The sequence below is a fragment of the Aptenodytes forsteri genome, unplaced genomic scaffold (assembly GCF_000699145.1).
Source record: "Aptenodytes forsteri isolate BGI_AS27 unplaced genomic scaffold, ASM69914v1 Scaffold471, whole genome shotgun sequence".
Classification (NCBI taxonomy): domain Eukaryota; kingdom Metazoa; phylum Chordata; class Aves; order Sphenisciformes; family Spheniscidae; genus Aptenodytes; species Aptenodytes forsteri.
Genome location: NW_008795862.1, coordinates 549272 through 563848, shown reverse-complemented (window position 1 = coordinate 563848; position 14577 = coordinate 549272).

Below are 14577 nucleotides of genomic sequence, written 5' to 3'. Positions count from 1 at the left end.
AAACCAGGCAGAGCTGAACAGCCACCAAAATGCTGGCTGATCTTTCCATCAATAGAGAAATGGCTGAGCCAGAGTTACTGGATTCAACCAGGCAGGAATTTGGTAGGGGGCAAAGGGGGAAATGAAAAACTGGATTTATGGCAACAGGTTAGAAAAAAAGAGGAAAATAGGTGAGGAATTACAGTGAGAATTGGGACTGTAGTCACAACTGGCATAAGTGAGCTCAGCGAGCTTCTGCATTTACTTAAGATGTGATTTTTGATAGCTGAAGGATGATGTGGTCCAGACCTGGGTGAGACAGCGGAGCTGAGGCAGTGGTGTCACTGCATCCCGCCAAGCCGTGATTAGAAATTATTCTCCTCTGATCTGTTATTACCCCCACGCTTGTGTACTTACAGCCCTGTGTGGCCTTGAACAGGAACAAGTAAAGAGGGGCATATATTCCTGTCTTCATATGTCTGTACAAATTGGGGTTGTCAGTTTATATGTTGGGATGAAATACAATTTTCAGATCATAAGAAGTTACGTGCTGAAGTTTGAACCCTGCTGTGACAAGCATTACCTGGCTTTGTTTGCTGCCTGTTACCGACCATTAACTCCCTGGGCAGACTCTGTTATTCAGAATTCAAGTGGCTTTAATCAGGCTTCGTTTACCCTCCTTGGGAAGGAATAAAGTTCATTCAAATTAACACCACTTTATCTCCAAATAGAAGCACTGCCACATGAGGTTCAGTGTGCATTTAAATCTTTTATGGCACACCTTTTCCTCATTCAGATTTCCTTTGCAGCGAGGCCTTTTCTTGAAAAAAGCTCTCATTTTCTCAGGAGCAGTTCTGGACGTTGTCTCGTTCCGGCCCTGGGTGTCTGCACAGGGCTGGGAGCTCGGGGCTGGAGTGGAGCCCAGTCCATTAGCATTCAGCCACAGAAGGAAGGGCAAGAAAAAGGCAGAAGCATGAGACGGAGCAAATAAAAGCAGAGCAGGTGAGCAGGAAAATATTGTCTCTTAATTGAGCTGAGGGAGAAGAAGGTAGTGGTGATGACAAGGCTTGCAGATCTTTGTTTATGAGAGCTGCCTTCCTGCAATCTGTCTCCATCGGACAGAAGCATCCAAGCTACCCTTGAGAGAGTGTCATGCAGGGAGGAACTGAACCAGAGCGGCTATATGCAAAGCATGTGGGGCGCATGGCTGTGTATGCGCCATTTCAGTGCTGTTTCCAAATGCTGCAAGGACTTTTGGTCCAAAAAGCAGAGCACCAGGGCTTTTCCTCTCCAGCACGTTCCCTTGCTTCAGTCAGGGGCAGAATCACCATGGAGTAGCACAGATTAAAGCGGGGCTTGTTCTTGTACCCCAAATGCTGATCATAAAGACGGTCACATACACCGTGGCATGCGCGGATGGGGCAGAACAATGCGGAATCACAGTTCATTTGCCACAATGACAACCTGCATAAACAGAGTAAATCTAACACGTCTGAGACAGGAGAGACCCAGGGTGTCTGCGCTGGAGAGCTCAGCTGCACGTGCATGGGGGCTGTTTGACCAGGTCTCTGGACATCTGCTCTCCACCCTGAGCTACCGCTCCAGCCCAGCTGCCAAGGCTTTAACATCCCGGAGAAATGGCTCACATCTTTTTTTACACTGGGATGAAATGCCTGGGCAGAAAGAAAGGGTCTGTGCAGGAGACACAGATGTATGGCAGCCCCGCTCCAAGTCCTCTAGCCATCTCCTGAGCAGGCAGTGATCAGTCTGGCGGATGCTGCCCTGAATACCCGGCTTCCCCCGCAAGCTACTCGCTCCACGTAGGGCTGGGGCCCGCTGCGCGGCTCGGCTGACTCTGGCACCCGGAAGGATGCTGGCTTTGCTGCTGCAGGTGGCCGGCACGTAGTAGGATGTGCTAGCAGGGACTCTTGGCTTGCTGCGACTTGCTACTTTATTGCAAATAGCTTTGGCCATAGCTGCTGTGATAATGGTAAAAAACAAACCCCCAAAAAATCCCTTCCTGCTCCATCTTTTAGCTGGATCTGCTGCTGGCAGAGGCTTTGCCAGCACCAGGTGCAAGGGGCTACTCAGGGGGTGCAATGAAACCCAGCTCTGATTTTTTTGTTTAACCCTTTCCTCCCTCCGTTAATATTTGTCAATGGGACTCCCTCCCTTTCTGAGGGGTATTTTTCCCTTTTGTGAGTGTTTTAATGCTGGGAGAAGAGTCAGGAAGAGATCGCTGAAAGAAAAAGGCCTCCAGGTACTGAAATAAACCTCCAGGTGCCTCCCTTCTCCCCACACTGTTGCTGCTCGCCACAGGCTGGGATATACAGGCAGCCCCGTTTGGGTTCTTGTTTGGCTTTGGTTTGGGACATCACATAAGCAGAGGCCTCAGCATTTACCCCTGTGCTTGAGTTGAAGCCCATGCTTAAGGAGACTCACAGCCCTTTTGCTTCCTCCTCAGCATCTCTCTGGTGACTGCCAAAGAGTCCTGCCAGTCCCGTCTGATTTATCACACTGGACCATCGACCATTACACACTGAACATCTTGGCGCTGGTCACAACTCCCTGATGCATTCAGAGCCTTCATTAAGTTTCATTGAAACCCCACGTTGACGAAGTTTTTACTGCAGTGACCTCCTACACATCACAAACCATGAAGTATCACCCAGTTCTCCAAAAAGAACCTGAAGGGATGGAAGAAAAGCTCTCTGTTGTCTTTCAGGTAAGCAAATTTAAACGTGTAACTTTGTCTGACAGTTTCAATTATTATTCTTTTAACCGCACTACAAGAGAGGGGGAAAAAAAAGAGATTTATCACAAAAGATATTTTTTTAGGGGGGGGGGGAGGATGGGGGAACTCTAGAATGTTTTATTTATGGGAAAACTGCAAATTACCTTAATAAATTCCTTTACTAAGCTGTGTCAGCTACTAAAACATTGTTCTTTGTGGGTGAATAACTTTTAATTTGAGTGTTCTAGTATTCAGCAGAGTGAGGTAATGGATTAGCAATTGCCTGTATTGTAAATGTCATCTTGGCATAATTAGGGTGATTATTGTTAACCAGTGGAGTTTAGTATTTATCTGTCACTGGGTGAGAGAATATAGCAAAGCCCCAATTAGTTATAAATGGTGGTGGGTGGTGGGAATGGAACACAGCCTCTGAAATGCTATTTTTGTTTTAAATTTGTTTCAGTGTTTATTTGGTTTTAACATCCACATTAATGTGATCTCCCCCTGACAAGAGGGATAGCGAATCACGTGCACATGTAGATGCCATGTGTGTCAGGCCAGAAATTACAGCAGAGAAGGCGGCATGAGCGGGAGCAGCACTCCAATTTACTGCACAAAGCACAGGCTGCTGCCTGCCTGTTCTGAAGCAGGTATGTGTAAACTGTCCTCACTGCTCCCAGCTAGGAATACACATGATCCCTGAAATCTGTCCTGTATTGCAGGCTCAAGAAAGTGTAAAAAGGTGTAAGAAAAGCTTTTTTTAACTGACTCCATCCTGATTTCTCCTTTCCTGATCCATTCTCCTTTGGCCCTTTGCCCTAGGAGTTGTATTTACCCTCCAAATGGGCCAAGGGAGTATTTGATCTGTGGTAGCAGTCACTCCCTGAGAAATGGGATCAGAGAAGCAGTAGAAGTTCACATTGGTAGAAAAGGGATGCTGAGTTGCTGGAAGATAGCAAACGTTACTCCAGCTTACAGCCATCTCTGATTGTGGTGCTTCTGCTAGCTCCAGTTCCCAAACACTTGCGCCCACGGATTGCAATGCAGTTTAGGTGGCCTTTCCAAATCCAGCCCTCAAACCAGCAATGCAGTCAGTAACCACCTGACTGGGCTGCGCCCGCTGTGTCATCGTTTCTGATGGACACCAGCATGCCCAGACTCAGCGCCAACATCAGGTTTTAAGTCTTAATTCCTCTTAATTCCCATTTAGGCTCCTCACTGCCCATTCATTTCTAACAGTGCCCTGTTTCTGATGGTCGGATGGATGTTTTAAGAGGAAGTGGTCTGAGTTCAGCTCTGCAAGGGAAGGGATGCAAAACCTTATTACAGGCAGCTATGGAGCGGCGTCCCCGTTGGAAACATCATTTCCTTTCCCCCAAGGGCAGTCAGCAGCTGGCTCAAGGCATCAGGGTTAATGTCCTTTGCGAATACTTATCCGGCCTAATAGAACTGAGGATATTGCTATCACTCACAGATATTTCAAATCCTTCCTCTTAATCCTGACAAGCTCTTGCCCTTAATAACTTCAGTGGGACTTTTGCCAGAGCAAAGACTGTCAAGTCAGATTCTCAAATGAAATGAAAAGCAAAGCAGGAAGGGAAGTTCAAGGTGAGGGTTTTTTTCCTTGGTGCTTTTTATGGATGTTCATAGCTGGAAACTGGGGTTTTTTCCTTCTGATTATCTAAATGATGGATGAGTCAAACGTCCTGAGAAATGTTTCCAGATCCAGACACAAATGACGGAGGATGAACTGAGCAAAGCCATCAGGGGCTGAGAAAAGACAGAAAAAGAAGACTTAGGGAGCTGGTAGGGAAATAAAAGACTCAGTGGGAAGAAAGAAAGAGGTTTCAGAGGAAAGTAGGGATCATACACTTTAGAAGCTTACACATAGAAAGAGTTTATACATTTTTAATTAATGGATATTTAAGTACATTGTAATAATCAGTTGGTTTAGGCTATCTCAGACAACAGTGTATTAGGTGGTAGCTCTTTAAATTCTTTGGAAACCTTTTGCAGTGCTCAGCCTCCTGTGACACAGATTATCTCAGCTTGCTTTAAAAATGAGAGGAACGTTTCTATACTCTCTCTGTGGCAGAAAACCTAGAAAACATGAAGCTGAGAGCCACAAAGCAAATAAAGATCCAGTTCTTGTTTTAAGACATTCTCTGATTGCTGGAGACGCTCCTACTCTAGGGAGGGAAGAGGCTTGATCGATGGTTTGCAGGGTTTAGGGCAAGCGATGCTGATAAGCAATGAGCTCTTGTCAGGCTATGAGCCACGGGAGACAATGAGCAGCAAGAACAGAAGATTTGAGCTGCTCTTAGGAAGAATTGGCATTTTCCTGCACCTTTTAAAAGCAGGCAGAAGGTGCCATGGGATCCCTCCGGGACACCACCTCAGAAACAGGACAGATCTTTCTCTGCCCAGCTCAGCCTTGTCCAGCCCAGCACTGTGTGAAGTCTGGCAAGCTAATATCCCCCTGGGGAGCTAGTATCCCTCCAGGCCCAACCTAACCCTGAACCATTTGTTTTCTTCCAGCGTGCAGAGACTCACCTTTTCACCCAAGGAAGGAACTGATGTCGCCACCTGAAAATCTGCAATATCTCTGGGAGGATCTGTGAACCTGTGGCCACAGCAGGGCACAACTGCAGCAGCCAGAGGCTTGCCAATAAAAATAGGGTTTGACCTATTTTTGGAGGGGGCGCGACCTGGATTTACTTCCCACAAGACTGCACAGGTACTGCTTCCATTGTAAACTATATAAAGCTTGTAAATACTTAGTAAGCCTAACTTGGATCCCAATTATACCTGAAACAAGCCCATAAATCCAATGTATCTTTTTGCAAATGCAGCCAAAGTTCTGCTATTATTTATTTAGATGCATCTGGGAGCTTACACGTTTGCAACAATTTGCCAGCACAAATATTTTTCAAAAAAGCATTTCCCCCCTTCTCTGTAAATATTCTGCCTCTAGCCTTTGTGGGAAAAAAGATGTTTTGGCTGAAGTAGGAGAAAAAAAAAAAAATCTATAAGCATTTTATAGAACTCGTCAAATACAATTTTAGTTTAGTTTTACAGAGAAGCAGGACTTTCTATTCTCTTCAGGGTCTATGGGAAGGTCAATATACTTCTATAAAACCTTCAGCAGGAAGGTTTTTTACATGGATGTGTCCACTTTCCGTGGAAAGTCAATAGATACACTCAGTAATTCCTGAACAGAATAGGAGGGATCAAAAGGGAATTTTTGAGAGGTTGAGCTCGCTTGTATGAACTGAAGCAGAGTCTAATTCCTTACGGGCTTGATCTAGCCCCTACTGAGAGATATATGAAATTGCTTCAACAGAAACAGGACCTGACCTTCACCGAGAGACAAGCCAGGACCTGGAGGAGCCCCAACTGCTTAACACAGGCACAGACACGCCAGCAGCCACCTCCTCACCCTGCCTCAGTTTGGACTGCAGTCAGTCCCTGGGAGAAAATAGAAATTCATCATAATGAACGGAGCGGGAGGTTTGGCTCAGTAGCACCATTTAACGCCTGATAATCCCTCATTCCAATTTGCTTCAGTTTATTAGACATCCCTGGAAACAGGCGTGATGGAAATACCATGGAAACATGACAGCAAGTAGAGCTGTCAGTTCACGGCCTCTCCATCAACGGATTCTTCAGGGAGAGCAGAGCTGGCATCGCATGGGCACCTCCCTCTCCTCTTCTCAGCTTCGTGTCAAGAACATGAAGACATCCCCATACTGCAGCCAAGAGGGGCACTTTTTCATCAGATCTGGAGGGAAAATCAAGCCAGCCATGTCCACAACTGTCAGTGCCAACAATCCTCCCATAGTAACAGCAAAAATCCCAGTATGGGCAGAAAGGGGGCAGATTAAACTGGCTGAACTAAGCTGCTTGCATCTGGAGACACTAGAGGGAAGTGTTACTTCCCTCCCCCCAGCCCTTACGCTTCAGCATAGCCACTTGGCTCGGATAATTTACTTTTAATAGTCTGGTTACAAATGAGATTGCAAAGGAAGCACGTGACTCAGAACAGGGATTTCTGAGTCACATTCTCATTTCCCCCTCATGCCTCCTAGGCCTCTAATAAACTACAAAGAGACATTAAGAAAATACTAAGAACTCTTTATCTGCTAAGATTCGGGAACTGGTACAGTGAGCAGGCAATAATGGATTCCGTGTATTTGCAATACATCCCTGCGGCAGCAACCGAACAAGGGAGACAGGAAGTTCAAGTGCTCAGGACATAGACTGCCCGGATCAGGTGGCCAGTGGTGGGTAGAAAGCGGGTGAGCAGTGTCTGAGATTGGGTGAACACGCCTTTCCCAGACAGTCTCTCAGGAGGCTTTCAGCCATGCCTATGCCTCATTCCCTGGGAAACCCAAGGGGAATTAAGTAGCTGTCATCTGTGCTTTGAGACATCTTCTACATCACCCAACAGGTACTGTATCACTTGGGCCAAGTTAAATCGCAGCATGCAAATGGGAAGAGAAAAGGGGCCACATCCTACCTCTGCCTACGATGTCCCTGACTGTAACACCAGTTCAGCAGACAACTGCAGGTAATGGGAAAATCAGGCCTAGAGAATCAACGGGCCAATGTCCCCCCAAGGCAAAGAAATCAATGCAAAAATCAAGTAGAGGTTAAAAACACATACATAGAACTAATTACAGAAAGAGAGCTAAGCCTGGGGTGGATGAGAGCCCTTGATAAAGGAAATGGCTCCACCAGGTAAATGGAGCAGTTGGCCTCAATGGCTTGGGTTATTTATTTTATTTTTTCTTTTTCTTCATCTAGGTCAGATGTCTTCCCGAGGGAGTTTCTCTTAACCTCCCTCTTAGGATCTCAATTACACACTCAACACAGATTAACAACAACAACAGATAATAGAATAGTTAGAGCAAAAGGGGAATTAAGTAGCTGTCATCTGTGCTTTGAGACATCTTCTACATCACCCAACAGGTACTGTATCACTTGGGCCAAGTTAAATCGCAGCATGCAAATGGGAAGAGAAAAGGGGCCACATCCTACCTCTGCCTACGATGTCCCTGACTGTAACACCAGTTCAGCAGACAACTGCAGGTAATGGGAAAATCAGGCCTAGAGAATCAACGGGCCAATGTCCCCCCAAGGCAAAGAAATCAATGCAAAAATCAAGTAGAGGTTAAAAACACATACATAGAACTAATTACAGAAAGAGAGCTAAGCCTGGGGTGGATGAGAGCCCTTGATAAAGGAAATGGCTCCACCAGGTAAATGGAGCAGTTGGCCTCAATGGCTTGGGTTATTTATTTTATTTTTTCTTTTTCTTCATCTAGGTCAGATGTCTTCCCGAGGGAGTTTCTCTTAACCTCCCTCTTAGGATCTCAATTACACACTCAACACAGATTAACAACAACAGCAGATTACAGAATAGTTAGAGCAAAAGAAACCTCAGAGGAAAACACAGTGCACTTAGACCAGAACAAATAGCAAAGGGTTCACGGGGAAGGAAAATCAATGTGGCTGATATTTATTACACTCTTTATGGAGGGAGATGGGACTCAACCAGAGCCCATTTAGAGTTCTGTTCCGCTTGGGTTTTGTCATAAACAAAAGTAATGAGTCCAGCCCTTCATTACAGTTTTGTGCCCAGCACATTTTAATTAGGGTTAGGAAAATAGACAGGGAAGGAAAAAAAAAAGGCAAGAAAAAATAAAGAGAAAGAAAAGAGGTGAGAAAAATCTCCAGCTAATTCATAATTTAGTATCAGTTCTGCTCAGGCTTCTGTTGGATCTTCCAAAAGCAACATCCCCTTTCATTTGGATTGGATAGTTGCTGTTCAAATGGTCTTTTGATGCCACACATGAAGAGAAAACAAACAACCATGAGCAGGGAGGGGAAAGGGAAAAAAAGAAGGCAAACAATGCCATATGTATAGACTAACACAACACAGCGTCCCACATTGGGAGGCAAAGACCAGTGGTGGTGACTGTAATTCAGCATGAGTGGGAACAAAGTAGAAAAAGGAAGGGCAGAGGAAAAGCACATTGTGAGGAATCAAATCCTTCTTGCTTTCACCCGCTTGCCTCCCAGCATACACACACGGACAGCAAGGTATGCACAGACACACTCAGAGCCATGCAGCAGGAGCGCCCAGGAATGCTCCTCTGTGTGTCCGCTCACATACACTTGCAGGGATGTAACCATGATCTCCATGAGGGATTGCATGGCCCTAAGGCCATGGAATGGGGCACAGGAGCATATGCCATGCTGGCTGATGGGAAGCAGTTTCTCACTCTGCCCCATGCTGGCTTGCATGCACACACAGTCAAATGTGTGTGTGTTTGTGTGCAGGTAGGTGTCTGCAGTGACCCACAAAATGTGTTCTCCCTGCTTGATCCATCCTATTACATGACTGACTGTGCTCAGACATGGTGGAGATTGATAGCATTGAGATCGGACTCTGGTCAAGGAATTTGAAATCTGATTTGAGGTGAGTCCTGCTTCAAGTATAGCTCAAAATCAAATTATTTTAGTTGTGGCAGGGAGGGGGAAGAGAAGCAGAGTAAGTGAAATAATAGCTACTGTCTAGCTAAGATAAGCCAGGCAAGACAAAATACTAATTCTGATTCTGTTAGCATACCAAACAGAGAGAGACATAATTCCATCCACCTGTCCAAATCAGAGAAAATTACTGTCACCAATGGTGCATAATTCAGGGGTGATAAATCATTAAAACCTGGTAGCAGTGGTAACATCCCACTGTTTGATGCCATTGATAATAAGCCTGTCTGGGAAAGGGAGATCCTTGTGAGTTAGTGGCGTGCGTTTCTTTGCAAATGGAGGTGTGGGTAAGCTTTGAAGCTCTCTTAAGGTTCACAAGCCTCACTGATAGTGGAGAACATTTCCAACCCAGACTGCATGCTCACATCTTGTATGTCCCCATTGCACAAGCCCAACACCAGACTGAATTTGAGCCGTCTCCTCAAGCTCACAGCTATGTCCATCCACTTGCTCCAAAGGGTGGATGGGATGACTTCAGACCTGGAGAAGGCCTGAAGACAAAGCCCTGCCGTGCTCTGCTTGCTCCCAGTTCTGCCAGTGATTTGCTGTGTCATCTTGAGCAATCACTGTGGCTAGACATGTCCCCTGTCATATTGGATGGCTCATACAGGTGTCCTCATTAACCTCATTAACTAATGAGCCAAACTGATCACACACGTCTGCTGTTGATGAGACTTGCTTTGAGTCTTGGAGTGCAAGTATTGCTCCATCAGCCCACAGTATTCCGTCCAACATGATCAAAAGTCTCTTTCCAACATTTGCCAGCACAGCAAGGGTAAAAGGAGATTGAACTGGGCTCGGTGCTTGGAAAACAAAGGTGTTGCAGGTGAAACACAAGGAGTTCAAATCAGGAGCGAGAGGAAACTATTCCCTGCTCTATGAAATTAGTGCATTTCGGAAAGAGGGCACAGCCAGTTTATGGAACATCCTCGGTTTGTCATTTTCCCCGCTGCTCCAATCACTTTGGGCTACCCTGGAGGAGTGGGGCCATAATCACTGCCAGACACAAAACAAAGACAGGAAAAAAATTTTTAGGGAAGTAGGGAAACCTGTGGCTCAAGCTGTGTCTCTGCAGGAGCTGGAGAAAGCTGTGGCTTTCTGCAGCCACCTGGAGCTTAATTGCCACTTAAAGGAATTATCTTCAGCCTTTATCCCTAAGAAAAACAACTATTTGTATGGAGCAGACAGATAGGGAAGCACATTGGAAATTGCTTTGTAGACCTGCTTCCCCTCCTTTCCCCATGTTCAAAGTGAAAGAAAATAGAAACAAAATTCAGTCAACAGCAACAGGAAGGAGAGGAGGTGCTGGGCAGAGCATGAGCCTCCAGAAACTGGAACAGGAGAGAACAGACACTTCCAAGCATCCCCTGGTCTTGCATTCCTTCCCCAAGTACCTGCAGTTGGTCACTGGCACGCACTCCTGATGGACTGGCCCTACGTCTCACCTTCTTATGTCATCCCTCAGGGTAGCTTTTGCTGCTTTTGGCATTACTGCAATTAATGTTTTTAGTGAGCTCTCCCAGCATTTGATAGCCCAATGCCATCACTGGGATTCTATCAGAAAGACTATTTCTTCTCTCCTTTAAAGAAAAAAGGAAGCTCTTTTCTCTTTCATATATAACAGGAATAACTCCTTGCTGAAACGAGCTACTCGCTGTGGGAGAAAGGCACTGCACTGACAGGCTTGAAAACTGACAACTTACTATTAAATTACAAAAAAGTCACCTCCCCAGTGGTGGTGGAGGCTTAGCAGCAGGAGAGTCTTCTCTTCCAGCATCCTTTTGCCATACTAAAAGCTTCAGAGGAAGTTATAAGAAACCAGAACTGGGCTGGTCTAGCCCGATGTACCCAGAGCTTAAACTAGCCCTGGCTTAAACCCTGAATTGTTTTTTTTTACTCTCTCATTGTTATACAGTCTCGCTTCATAACATCATGTCCAGACTCCCTTCTGAACATATCTCTGAGCACTTGGTACTGAGGCATCCAGACCTCTCTACCACACTGCAGCAATCTGGACGGATGCTCCACAGTAAGAATGGACTTCAGTGCTTAGGGCTAGACCAAGACTCCAGTTACTCATTCTTCCTTTTCTCTCCTTTTATTCCTAATGTTAGTGTCTCATTAGTCTCTGGGTGGCTCTCCTTACTCAAAGCTCTGTCCCGCCTCTACCTTGTGTCCCTGTCTCTCCTTCTTCACCCAAGCATCCCTATGCACATCGATCCATGTCCATTATCTGTTGCATTCTCAGCATATGGCTTTCAAGCACTTGCTTTTAGAAGCACTAAAATCACCTAAAATAATCCAGACTCTCTCCTATACCACCACATTCTCCAATTCACAATCAGGAGCTATCGCCAAAGGCTTCATATTTAAAAAACTTACTGAGACTTTTTTCACAATTAAATAATTTAATTCAAACCATCCAGCATTACCTGCACATGCCCTGGGAGGCAGAGCAGACAGTGGGAAAGTCCTCAAACTATCAGCATAAAAAGGGATTCATTGAAGGATGGCACTGGGTCAGTAAGACGTGTTCTAGACATTCATATCCCAAATAGGTAAGATTGCCATTTTGGAAGAATCAGTTTTTTAGGAAATAACACATTTCCTGGAGTAACTACTTCCCTGGTCAAAAAGCTTCATACCTAGCAGTTTCTTGCCTTCATTTTCTTGTCCTTGATCCTCAGCTCACGTATATCAGCGTCTCTTTACAGAAGTCAATAGACATACGTCTGTTTATGTGAGCTGAAGATCTGGTCCAAGTCTCAGTCTATATTACAAACAAGTTTCAAAGAGATTCTTGGCAAATGAAGAAGGAAAATAAAAGTCTTTTTGTACTCTGAAATTTCCCAAGAATAAAACAAATGCACAGTCAAAACTATTAAAATGACATTTCAGGAGATCAGTCATGGAATCTATTAATGCATTTCTTTTTAAACAGATGGAGTTTGCAAATTTACTTTGGGCTTATAGGCTAACCTGTTCTATTGCCATCATGGCCAAACCTGATTTCTGACATAAGACCCAGCTCTGTGTTCACAAGAGTCTCCATATGCTGAATTGGGTAGGATTCTGCCCAACTTAGATAGGGTTTAATTAGAAGAATAACTTAGTAAGAATCTTACCAAGGTTGTATCAGCTCTTGAAACCAGATTACATGCATATTCAAGTAAGTCAGGCATATAGCCACCAAAAATCACTCGATTTTTCAGAATACAAGATCAGAATCAAACATAGGGTCTCACATCCATACTCGCGTAAAGCAGTGCCGTACCCTGGGGAAAGCTGTTCTGAAATCAATGTGACTAGTCATTCAGTAAAGATCTGCACAGCACAGTCCAGTCCACAGCATTTATAACTAAAGGTTGTAGCTACAAGCTTGGGCCTGATTCCCCACTGCGCAGTGTGAACAGTAAATTACAATTATTCCCACTTTTAAGGTCCTTGCCTAAAGAGTTTTATTCCTATAAAAGCAAATAACTGACCCCCATCTTCTTGTATTGCTGGAGCAGAAAATGTCTCTGCAATTGTGATTCTCTCTTGACTCTGTATTTGGTGGTCCTATTACACCCACCTCAATATAGGCTTTACTCTCATGTGCACTGGGATCATTTACAGGCAGTGAATAAAGAGCTGCTGAGACTCTCCAAGGAGGTTAGCAAATTGACTTTAGCTGGTTCCCTAGGATTACATGTACTTTGCAGTCCAGTGTTGCCCATGACTGCATATGGTGCATTCTTGCAAGAGAACTGAGATTTGGTTTGGACCCAGTTACTTCTCATTTCTGCTTTCTGTTTGCTTCCAGTTTGCACATGCCCACTTCACCGACAGGGATGAAATAAGGCTGTGGTACATGGCAAACAGAGTTACAGAGGCTGTGAGCAATGAGTAAGCTCGAGCTTTTGTTTGTGTATCAACACCACAACTGTCAGGTGCATCCTGGCTGCAGGCATTTATTCCAGGTGATGCTGTAAAGAACAGAAACAAGATAGCAAGACATTGCATGCCACATAGGGTCTGCAGTGCCAGCAATGAGAAAACTCTCACAAATTAAGCACAGCTGACCTTTCAGGAATAAGCCTAAGCAAGGGTAAGCCATAATAATCACAGCTCTTTGAAAGCCTCTGTTTCTTTAGAGAGGCTTTAATAGCTTTATAAAATCAGGAAAGTATTTATTATAACAACTTACAGATGGGAACGTAAAGACTCTGAGAGGTAGTGGCTGGCACATTCAGATGCTGGTTGAGATCCATGTGTGCTTTGTTGCTAACGATCCAGCAAAGGGTGATTGTGCATGTCTCAGGTTGAACATCTACACATTAAAGCAACCATAGACAGGAGCCACTTGTGAAAATCTTGCCCAATTAATTTCCTGAGGATCCCACAGAAAATCAGTGGCAGAGAAATAGAAACAAGGGTTGGTGACCACACCGCTCCCCTAGCTCTTCTCACTGGGAGACCGATTGCTGGCCAGGCTCTGTGGTATTCAGACATCGGGCTTTAGCCAGTCCCTTGAAAGAATGGTGTCCAGGCAAACAGTTATCCAACTTCCAGAAAACTCTGTACCTTTGAAACACTCTCCATAACTGTTATTACCATGTTTGTCTGGTTACCAACAAGATTTGTATTTGAATAATTGCTTTGCCCCTCCCTGAATCCCATTGACTTAGAGCTTTGTGTCGTCTTCTCCTCCTCTTGTTTTAATTAAGATACATTTTACTAATTATCCAAAGAGAAACATGAACACAGATTAAAAACTAAATTATGTAAGAAGCTGGGGTAACTGAGATTCAAGGGAAGGGGCTGACGTGGCTGTGCTCTTACTCAGACATTGCACTTTTCCAGTGACTTTCACCCAGGGAGTCTAGTTTGCTGCTCAGACATTAATTAGTCCTCTCAGTTTCCCCATGAAGAGTGCCCCATGAGCAACGGGCTCCCATGGCCAGCTGCACAGTGGCACAGAGAGGAGCAGTAACTTGCCTGCGGGAACAGAGCATGACACTATTTCATATTGGATCCATTAGGGAGGGTTATGGCTCCATTCTGACCATGTGACTGAACACAGCAAGAGTGGAAGTATGACAATATTTTGTTTATCTATTGAAAGGTCTCCTGTGCATCCTAGGAAATAGCTGGCCCTGACCACTGCTGGTGGGAAGGCAATGAATTTGGCGTACTTTGGGGAAATCAGAATAGTTGTTGCAAAGGTCTGTCCTCTTGTGAGCTCAATCCTACTGCTCTACATTGTGAACAGAGAGGAACAGAAGCAAGTTTAAGTGACTCCAAAACCAAGCTCAGTACTTCAGACT